Here is an 11,358-nt window from a genome sequence, read left to right as displayed (position 1 = left end):
ACTATACATATAATTAATTAATTAAATGACTGTAAATTTTTTTTAAACAATATTTAATATATCAAAGTTAAGTTGATAACAGATGCCTTATATAAAATAAGAACACACCTCCATGATCGATTGTTGCAGTTTGGAGCATTCTAGGAAAGAGGCAAAGGGAGTGATGAGGTCTTCTGAAATTAAAGTTGAAACAAACCAATAGCAAATTTATAAAATCTTAGTAGTATTTAAATATTTAATTATTGTCGATTGCATTTAGGTGATTCCGTTACTTGTTTTGCTTCTTCCCTTTCACCTTTCACGTCTAAGATCTCTGGACCCCTCAACAAAGGTATCAATTACGCGTCTATATGGAAATGACTTTCTTCTCCTTTTCCTACTCTTAGTAGTCGCAGGAGCCTGTTTTCAATTATGATGACAGAGACATCAAAGAGTTCTCTTCTTGTGTCATGGACGTTCGTCCTCTCCTCGTCATCTAGCTCATTCTCTGTCATTGCTGATAAACTTTTATTCCTCTACTGCTTTTTTAATTTTATTTCTGTGAGTTAATTGTTGTTTTTTTTAATTAATTTTTTAATTATTAATTGTTTTTTTTTTTTTGAGTTAATTTTTATTTTGAGTTAATTTTTTGAATTGTTTATTGTTGTTAACATGGATGAATTGTTATTTTTGTTCTGAGTTAATTATTTTTGATAATATAACTGAAACAAAATTTTAATTCATCAAAAACATCAGTTACAAACAATTTTTCAGCAATTGCTATCTCAGCAGTCACATTCTGATAAAACAATAAATAATTTATCGTTGAAAATTCTAAAAAATAAAGTACACGTTTTAGAAATAATAGAATTGGTTAGAATTTTAGTTAGAATTTTACCGAATATGAGAGATTTTTAAAGAATAAATAATAAGTATAATAATAAATTTATTTTTTTTAAAATTTTTTTAATGTTTGTTATCAAGAGAGACCTAATTAATTAAAAAAAATAAATGATCTAAAGACTCAATTAAAAAAAAAAGGAACCAAATTAAAAATATAGTAAAATTATAAAGACTAACAAAGTAATTAAACCTTTTTATTATTCATTTGGATCAGAATTTATAATATTTTTTGGTCGGTAGAATTTATAATACTTAATTCGTTAGTTATAGTTCAACTATGAAATCATATAATAAAAATGTAAGAGAATTATCAAAATTTATTGTTTATCATTAATATTTAAAAATATGAAATAAAATATGTTGTTGAATTATTAACTAGACTAAAAAAAACAAAACTAAGAATTAAATTGATGACTAAGCAAAAACAAAAAATAATCAATTGTGATAACCTCTAACATTTCTCATCCTCTAAATCAACACGTTAATTAACAACAAAACATATGTAACTATTCTTTTAACGTATAATCTATTATTTTGCACGATATGAGCACGCTCAGGTCGAAGAAAAAAATAAGATAACACCATGATAAGGTATAACTAGAGGTAATAGTTAAATTAATTTCTGGAAGATAAGTATTTTTTAAATTTATCATTGAAATATTTTTTAATTAAATTGATCTTTTAAAGATTACAAATTAATTATATTTGTCTTTCAATTACTCCATTAACAATTTTTTTTAAAGATTGATGCTGTAAAATGTTAATTGATAATATATATAATACCTAATATGTCTAATTAGATATTGACAAAATATATTTATGAAAATTTATTTTTTTTGAACAAAAGGAGCTCAACACACAAATGTGGAGCAAGCAGGAAATAAAGACAATAACTAAAATACGAACATAAACACGGTACAAAGAATCTAATCCGTTGTCATTTCCGGCATTGCCATCAACAACCAAACGGATCAACCCCGCACCATTTTCTGTAACTCAAAAATGACCTATTCTTGATAGCATCAACTCCTGTCACAGAGTTCTGAAAAACTCTGCGATTTCGTTCCAGCCAAATGTTACAAACAACTGCAAAGAATCCTACCAACCACTTGTTTTGTTCAGAGTTACCACCAGGCACTTCGTTGTGGTAGAAAGGGTCATTGGTCACGTACCTGTCGTACCCCAAGGGACCAAGTCGATCTTTACCAGACATCTTTGAAAAAAGACAACAAAGGAAAGGAAACAAATTTTGTTTCAAATGATACTGAAAATTCCACTACTCATTATGATGTATCTGATTTCTTCGAGGATCCTGAAGAAAATATTGGCCATTTGATCAATGATGGAATAGTTTAATATGTGTGTTTGTTAAGTATCTATGTAAATAAATAATGTAAAGTATTGTTAAGTTTTATTTTCTATGTATTTAAGTTTCAAATATGATGTATATAAATAATGAAATATTAATTTTTATGAATTTTGAAATCATTAAATGTGTCATATTGTAAAATAAAATTTTAGTATATGACATTATTTTTATGTACAATATTTCTTAGAAAAATAATTCTGATCAAGTATTCAATTTAACTGTGCATACTACTCATTTTATTATTATTATTATTATTATTATTATTATTATTATTATTCTTTGAAGAAAATGGCAAGGATATATAATGAAGATGTATGCCTTGCGGATAGTGCAAGTTCGCACACTATTCTCAAAAGTGTATATATTTTACCCATCTTGTGCCAAAAGAGGAATATGTTAATACTATTATTGGCTCAGGCAATGTAATAGAAGGCTCCGGAAGAGCTATAATTTTGTTTCCTGGAGGAACAAAATTTATAATAAATAATGCACTATTATCTACCAAGTCCCTGAGGACTTTGTTGAGTTTCAAAGATATTCGCCGAAATAGATATCATGTTGAGACAATGAATGAGGGAAATCATGAGTATTTATGTATCACAACTCATGATTCAAATAAGAAGGTTATATTAGAAAAGTTGCCCTCACTTTCATCTGGGTTATATTATACCAAGATTAGTGCAATTGAATCACATGCCACTGTAAACCAGAAGTTTACTAGTCCAAATGAATTCATAACTTGGCACAACCGATTGGGTCATCCGGGAACAACCATGATGCGGAGAATTGTTGAAAACTCCCATGGACATTCACTAAAGAACCAGAAGATTCTTTGTTGTGCTGCATGTTTTCAAAGGAAGTTAATTTTAAGGTCATCACCAGTAAAAATTGGATTTGAGTCCCCTGAATTCCTAGAAAAGATTCAAGGCGATATATGTGGACCTATTCATCCACCATGTGGATCTTTTAGATATTTTATGGTCCTGATAGATGCATCTTCGAGATGGTCACATGTGTGCTTATTATCTTCTCGCAACCTGGCGTTTGCGAGATTACTGGCTCAAATTATTCGATTAAAAGCACAATTTCCAGAAAATCCAATCAAAGCAATTCATCTTGATAATGCTGATGAATTTACTTCCCAAACTTTTGATGCTTATTGTATGGCTAATGGAATAAGTGTTGAACATCCAGTAGCTCATGTTCACACACAAAATGGGTTACTAGAATCACTTATTAAGCGCATCCAATTAATTGCTAGACCCTTACTTATGAGAACAAATTTCTCAACCTCAGTTTGGGGCATGCTATTTTACATGCCGCAGCACTTATTCGTTTGAGGTCAACGAGTTACCATCAGTTCTCTCCTATGCAATTAGCTTTTGGCCAGCAGCTAAATGTTTTCCATTTAAGAATATTCGGATGTGTGATATATGTTCCCATTGAACCACCTAATCACACCAAAATGGGACCCCATAGAAAATTGGGGATATATGTTGGATATGATTCTCCATCTATAGTGAGGTATCTTGAGATACAAACTGGAGATGTATTTAAAGTCCGGTTTGCAGATTGTCATTTTGATGAATCAAAATTTTTAACATTAGGGGGAGAGAATAAGTGATAAACCACTATTTTATGGTTTATCTTGTGCTCAATTGAGTGGTTTTTATCAAGTCTTTGTACACTTATGCATACTAATTGCATGGTTTTACATTTTCCTTCCTAATCTTGTGCTATGATTGAAAACATGTTTTCTGGGCCTTTAAATTGCTAATTTTAATCCTCTCTTATTACCATTCGATGTATTGATATCTGTGTTAAGTTATTTTAGGATTTATAAGGCAGGAATGGCTTAGAGGATGGAAAGGAAGCATGCAAAAGTGGAAGGAATACAAGAAACTGAAGGAACTGCAAAATTGTCCAGCCTGACCTCTTCGTACTTAACTCACCATAACTTGAGCTTCAGAGGTCCAAATGAGGCGGTTCTAGTTGCATTGGAAAGCTAACATCCGGGGTTTCGAAATGATATATAATTTACCATAGTTTCTCTGAATATAAGTGACGCGCACGCATGAATTCACGCGCACGCGTAGATTTGCGCAAATCCAACGACCTATACATTTCTGAAATTGCCCCCAGCGATTTCTGGGCTGTTTCTGACCCAGTTTTCGGCTCAGAAAACACAGATTAGAGGCTATAAAGTGGAAAAATCCGTTCATTCATTCATTATACAGAAATTTTAGGTTTTAGATGTAGTTTTTAGAGAGAGAGGCTCTCTCCTCTCTTTAGGTCTTAGGAATTAGGATTTCTCTTAGTTTTAGGTTTATTTCTTCTCAATTTCAGGTTCAATGTTCCTTTAATTTAGTTTCTCTTCTACTTTTATTTATCCTAACACTTTGATTCATCTATTTCTCTTGTTGATTACTTATGTTGCCAAATTGGTTTATGAACTCCATGTTAGATTTGATTTCTTTATTTAATGCAATTTGAGGTATTTCAGATTTGTGATTTTAATTTAGCTTTTTACATTCTTAGCTTTGGTTGAGTAATTGGTGACACTTGAGTTATCAAACTCCTTTATTGATTGATAATTAGAATTTGCTGGTTGATTTGGATCCCTCTAAAGCTAGTCATTTCTTAGGAGTTGACTAGGACTTGAGGAATCTCATTGACTAGTCCACTTGACTTTCCTTTATTTAGTAAGGGTTAACTAAGTGGAAGCAATAAATAATTCTCATCACAATTGATAAGGATAACTAGGATGAGATTTTCAGTTCTTATACCTTGCAAGGGTTTTCATGATTATTAATTTACTTTCTTGCCAATTTATTTCCTTGTTCCCTATTTCAAAAACCTAAAAAGATACTTTTCCATAACCAATAATAAATCATACCTCCCTGCAATTCCTTGAGAGACGACCCGAGGTTTAAATACTTCGGTTATTACTTTTTAGGGATTTTGTTACTTGTGATAACCAAATTTTTGTACGAAAGGATTCTTTGTTGGTTTAGAAACTATACTAGCAACGAGAATTTATTTGTGAAATTCTTTACTAGCAGAAAATTAGTTCCTCAATAAGCTTCCTGAAAAGGAACTTAATTGGAATGCATCATCCTTGATGAATTTAGATCCTCGATTAGGGCAATGTGAACTAGAAGTTTAAAAGATTATACATTTGCAAAAAAAAAATAGCAAATGAATTTCCTGATGCATTTTTCGATACAAAAAGGATAACCAAATCTTACATACCAGTGAAAAATGCCCCAATTCGAATTGATGTCCCAGTAGGACAAGTAGCCACCGAAGCAAATACACGCCAGAAGCATGGCAGGCCTGTCGGTTCCAAAGACAAAAATCCTCGAAAGAGAAAAGAGGTAAATACCATTCCTGTTGAAAAAGACATAGTAGAGACACCTGCAGTTGTCCAAAATTCTGATATAGTTTTAATGCCAGAAGACGTTCAGGTACCTGAAAATTGTGAAAATGACGAGATCTCGATAAATTATGTCTTTACAGGAGAGAAATGGGACCGAAATAAGACAATTGTCAATGAAATATTTGCATATAATGTGGCATTAAATATCATGCATGAAAGTAAGGATCTTGAGCCAAGATCAGTCGAAGAATGTCGACAAAGAAATGATTGGCCAAAATGGGAAGAAGCCATGAAGGCTGAATTAGACTCACTTGCAAAACATGAAGTCTTGGACCTGTAGTCCGTACATCTGAAGATGTAAAACCTGTTGGATACAGATGGGTATTTGTGAGAAAACGAAATGAGAAAAATGAAGTTGTGCGCTACAAAGCCCGACTTGTGGCACAAGGTTTTTCACAAAGGCCCGGTATAGATTATGAAGAAACGTATTCCCCTGTAGTGGATGCGATAACATTACGTTATTTGGTCAGTTTCTCTGCATATCATAAACTGCATATGCATTTAATAGATGTGGTAACAGCCTATTTATACGGCTCATTAGATCGGGATATCTATATGAAAGTCCCTGAAGGACTAAAGATATCTAAACCATCCAATGAATATTCGCAAGAGTTATACTCAGTCAAATTGCAAAGATCTTTATATGGTCTAAAGCAATCGGGACGAATGTGGTATAATCGTCTTACTGAGTATCTGGCCAAAAACGGATTCAAGAATGATGATATCTTTCCATGTGTTTTCATAAAGAAATATGCATTTAGATTCATTATAATTGCTATGTACGTTGATGATTTAAATATCATTGGGACTAGGGGTGTAAATTACCGAACCGGACCGAAAATTACCGCAGAACCGAACCGAATTTTACAACAACCGATTAGAAAACCGAAAAAATCGGTTTTTTTTGGTTTTTTTCGAAGTAAACCGATCGGTTCGGTTCGGTTTTCGGTTGACTCGGCAGAAACCGAATCGAACCGGACCGAACCGAAAAATGAGGGTTCAATGGTGTGTTTTTACTAAGTTACCCTTTAACCTAGGTATAAAAGGGCAACTTCACACATAGCCCTAGCCTTCTTCCTCTCTTTTACGCGAACGGCAAATCCGGAGCCCTAACTTTCTTCCTCTGTTCTTCTCTTCCACGGTTCCACACTTCCACCTTCGATTCCACCATGCTCGAGAGAAGGAGACCCTGAAGGAGAACCCTAGCTTCTCTTCCTCTCTTCTTGTCTTCAATCATCGTCGTCGCAGGGTCGCCTCGCAGGGTCGCCGTCGCTGCCTCGCTGGGTCGCCGTCGCTGCCTCGCTGGGTCGCCGTCGCCGAGGAGCAATCCATTCACCGAGAAGCAGTCCTGTCACCGAGCAGCAGTCCAGTCGCCAAGCAAGACTCCACTCACTCCAGTGGCCGTCGCAGTCCAACTCGAGCGCCGAGCAGCACTCCTGTCACCAAGCCATCTCCTGCAGAAAGCAACTCCACAATGTCTTCTTCGGAGGTTAGAAATTCAGAACAATTGTTTTTAGAGATTCTGTTTAGTGATATTGTGCTTGATTTAACCTGAACAATTGTTTTTACAAATTCTGTTTGTGGTTATGATTTTGAGAAATTCTGTTTGTGCCTTTGTGGTTATGTTTTTTAGAAATTCTGTAGCTAAAAATTCTGTTTGTATTGGCTGCATCAAGAACTCACAGGATAATGCATCACTTTATTTTTTTTATTTTAATTTTTTTCCTAGATGAAAAATAGAGACATTCATTGAATACATTGCTTGTGAGGTAATATGATGTTTGATGTTTAATTTTTGAAGTAGATTCTAAACCCATGTGATCTCTGCTTCACCAGCTGTCAAGCTTTAGAATTCAGCTTTAGTGGACTATGCATGAACTGGCTAAAAGTGGCAGTTGATAGTAATTTTAGGGATGAAATCATTGAGATAGGCATTGTTTTACCTTCACTCATTCCCAATTTTGATAGAAGGTCTATTATATATTTTGTTTGGGACAAACTGCATAGAATCTGTTCTATGAACTTCAATTCCAAGAAAATATGATAAGGAACCAAGATCCTTTAATGTGAAGATTTTGTGCAATGGCTGAATCATTAGAGTAATTTGTGTATAGTAATTTTCTGTAATAATAATGTCATATACATAACAAGGTATATATAAAATAGAATTGGCTGTTTGAGCTGTTAATGATGCTTGTTTTGGTGGACTGTTAGAGCTGTTAATGAATTTAAATTCTGTTGATTATATGGCAGTTGGTGAGTATTAAATGATGCTTGTTTTGGTGGACTGTTAGAGTTGAATTAGGTATGCAAAAAAGAAATTTGTAGTTCCTTTCATGGTTTATGTTTATAATCTATAATCTATATTATATTTATAATCTATATTGATTTTCTTGTTTTATTTTTGTAGAAATTGCACCAACCGGAGAAGATGGGGATGAGTCTGGTGTGGATTCAGATTAAGCATGGTGGTTGATTGGCTGTTTGGTTTTTATTTGTTTTAAAGTGACTGTTGTGGTTTAAAGTGTGTTTATTTTTGTTGTTTTGCTAGACATTTTTAATTGCCTTTGTTTTATATTTAATTAAGTTGAATTTGTACTGGATTTGGATGTAATATACTCTTGTTATTCTGGTTTATTGAAGGTTTTAAACTTTATTTTATGATATTTTAAATTCTGTTTATTAGGTATAAAAAAACCAAAAAAATCGATCGAACCAAACTGTTGTTGGTTCGGTTCGGTTCTGTTCGGTTGTCCAGAAAGCAGCCAACCGAATGGTTGATATTAACGTTCAACCGATCAGGTCGGTTCGGTTGGTTTTCGGTCCAAAACCGAACCAAACCGAACCGATTACACCCCTAATTGGGACTCCTGAAGAGATTCCAACAATTATAAAAGCTCTAAAAGAAGAGTTTGAGATGGAAGATCTTGAAAGGACTAAATTTTGTCTCGACCTGCAGATCGAGCATACAAAAAATGGGATCTTTATTCATCAAACAACATACACAGAAAAGATCTTGAAGAGATTTTATATGGATAAGTCGCATCCATTAAGTACTCCAACAATTGTAAGATCTTTAGATGTGAAAAAGGATCAATTTCATCCTAAAGAAGAGAATGAAGATATCCTTGGTCCCGAAGTACCATATCTTAGTGCCATTGGAGCGCTAATGTATCTTGCTAATAATACACGACCCGATATATCATTTGCTGTGAATTTACTAGCAAGATATAGTTCCTCTCCAACTAGAAGACATTGGAGTGAAATCAAACAAATCTTTCGATATCTTCATGTAACGGTTGATATGGGATTGTTTTATCCCTATGGATCCATGTCACAACTAGTTGGCTATGCAGATGTCGGATACTTGTCTGATCCACATAAAGGAAGATCTCAAACAGGATACCTGTTCACATATGGTGGAACAGCTATATCATGGAGGTCCACGAAACAGACGATTGCTGCAACATCCTTTAATCATGCCGAAATACTAGCGATTCATGAAGCAAGTCGAGAGTGTTTTTAGCTGAGGAGTTTGATCTAATATATTCTGTCATCATGTGGACTGATTGATCAGAATATAGCTCCAACTGTCCTATTTGAAGATAATACAACATGCATTGCTCAACTTAAAGGCGGATACATCAAAGGCGATAGAACAAAGCATATTTCTCCCAAATTCTTCTTCACTCATGATCTTCAAAATCAGGGGATAATTGATGTCCAACATATCCGCTCAAGTGACAATTTGGCAGATTTATTTACAAAGTCACTCCTAAAATCCTCCTTTGAAAGATTGGTACATGAGATTGGGATGCGCCGATTTCGAGAAATTAAATGATGTCGGCAAGTGGGGGGGACTGTACTCTTTTTTCTTTGGTCAAGTTTTTTCCCATTGGATTTTTCTTGACAAGGTTTTTAATGAGGCAGTCCCCCATCACTAAAGAATATTGTACTCTTTTTCCTTCACTAAGGTTTTTTTCCACTGGATTTTTCTTTAGTAAAGTTTTAACGAGGCAATAATCCTAAATGGTCATACAAGGGGGAGTGTTGTGATAAGTTCAAAGGACGTGGATGCCCATTTAATATATGGGCGGCTGATTTTTCCTATGAGAAATGAAGCTCCCAAGCCAAAATAAAATTAAATGAAGTTTTGAATGTTTAAACTTTTGTATTTATAAATAGAGGACAAATCTTCACGTAATATACACACAATAATAAACAAATCAATTCTTTCTCTCTCTTTACGTTCTAATTTTATACTTCTCTCTCTCTTTATTTATACATCTTTATTTTATATTTAGTATATCTTTATTTATTTTACAACAATATTATCCACTTATCAACCATCCCTAATTGTTGAATACTTTCCATATCAAAAAAAAGAGAGACATGCTCTCTGCAAGAATTCGCAACCCACGAATAAAGGTCACTACCCAGAAAGAACAGAAGAATAGAAGAGAAAATAAAAATATTGGGATGCTACTCATCTTTTCACTCGTATTTTTTTCTCTTTGAAACTTCCAAATGATTAGAGTAAAATTTTGGAACTGAACTCTCCGACAACAACATACTGCCAAGTATTCAGTAACGGACCTCTTACAAGTTGGAATTTTTTTTTTGGTTATTATTAAGGATAAGACTCAAACTTGCAACTTATTAGGTGAATATAGGAACATTATGTATTTATGTTATTTGAGATATAATTTATTGGCCACTTACAAATTAAAATTACCCATTATCCCTGCCACAATGTCCTAGGTCAAAAACAACCGGTAGCTAGACAATTATTACAATGTCCCCCATTGAATAAACTCACTCTTTTTTTTTCTCTCTCTACTATTAAATATCTTGTATCTTAAATATATATATTAAAATTATAATTTATTTATTTTATATTATTAAATAAAAAATTTAAAATCTTCAACTAATGATAAGATAATCGTATGTTCTAGTTAAACTTTTATTTTTATCTGTTTCTAATTTTTCATTTCCATTATTTATTTACACTTTTTTTTTTTATTTTTCAACTGTGCTGGTTAACTTTGGGGGATACTTCTTTTCTTATATCGCCAATTTATAGGACAAACAAAATTTTTAAAACTTAACCTGTCTCGTTGAAAAAAATTTTAAGTTAAGTTTGAGAGCTATGATACATTAATTATAGTTTAACGACGAAATTCTATAAATCGACACGTTAATTAGCAACAAAACACATGCGACTATATTATCTTAATGAAGGAGATCAAGTCAATAAATTTTACCATAGAACACACGTCCATCCATCAAACTAACGCTTTATAAAACAGAAAATTCTAAACAAAAATAAAAAAGTTATTTACTCTGAATATTTGCTATTATTATTATTCACCACTAACTCTTAATTATTTGAGTATGAGAATGTCTTTAAAAATCTCATCATTGTTCTGTTTTCTTAAAGTCAAAATATACCTCATTTATTTCAAATAAAGACGAATTTATATCTGGATAAAATCAGCTATACATCCCATTAAGACTTAGTTTGGATAAATGACTTAATTAAATTTTTAGTTCTAAAAGTGTTTATTTTATAGAAATATAATAAAAAATAGTAATATTATAAAAAAAGTTATTTTTTTTAATTTTTTATAAACACTTAAATATTTTTTTAAAAGTTATAATTTGATTT

The sequence above is a fragment of the Arachis ipaensis genome, chromosome B03, assembly GCF_000816755.2.
Source record: "Arachis ipaensis cultivar K30076 chromosome B03, Araip1.1, whole genome shotgun sequence".
Lineage (NCBI taxonomy): Eukaryota > Viridiplantae > Streptophyta > Magnoliopsida > Fabales > Fabaceae > Arachis > Arachis ipaensis.
This window is presented reverse-complemented; position numbering follows the sequence as displayed.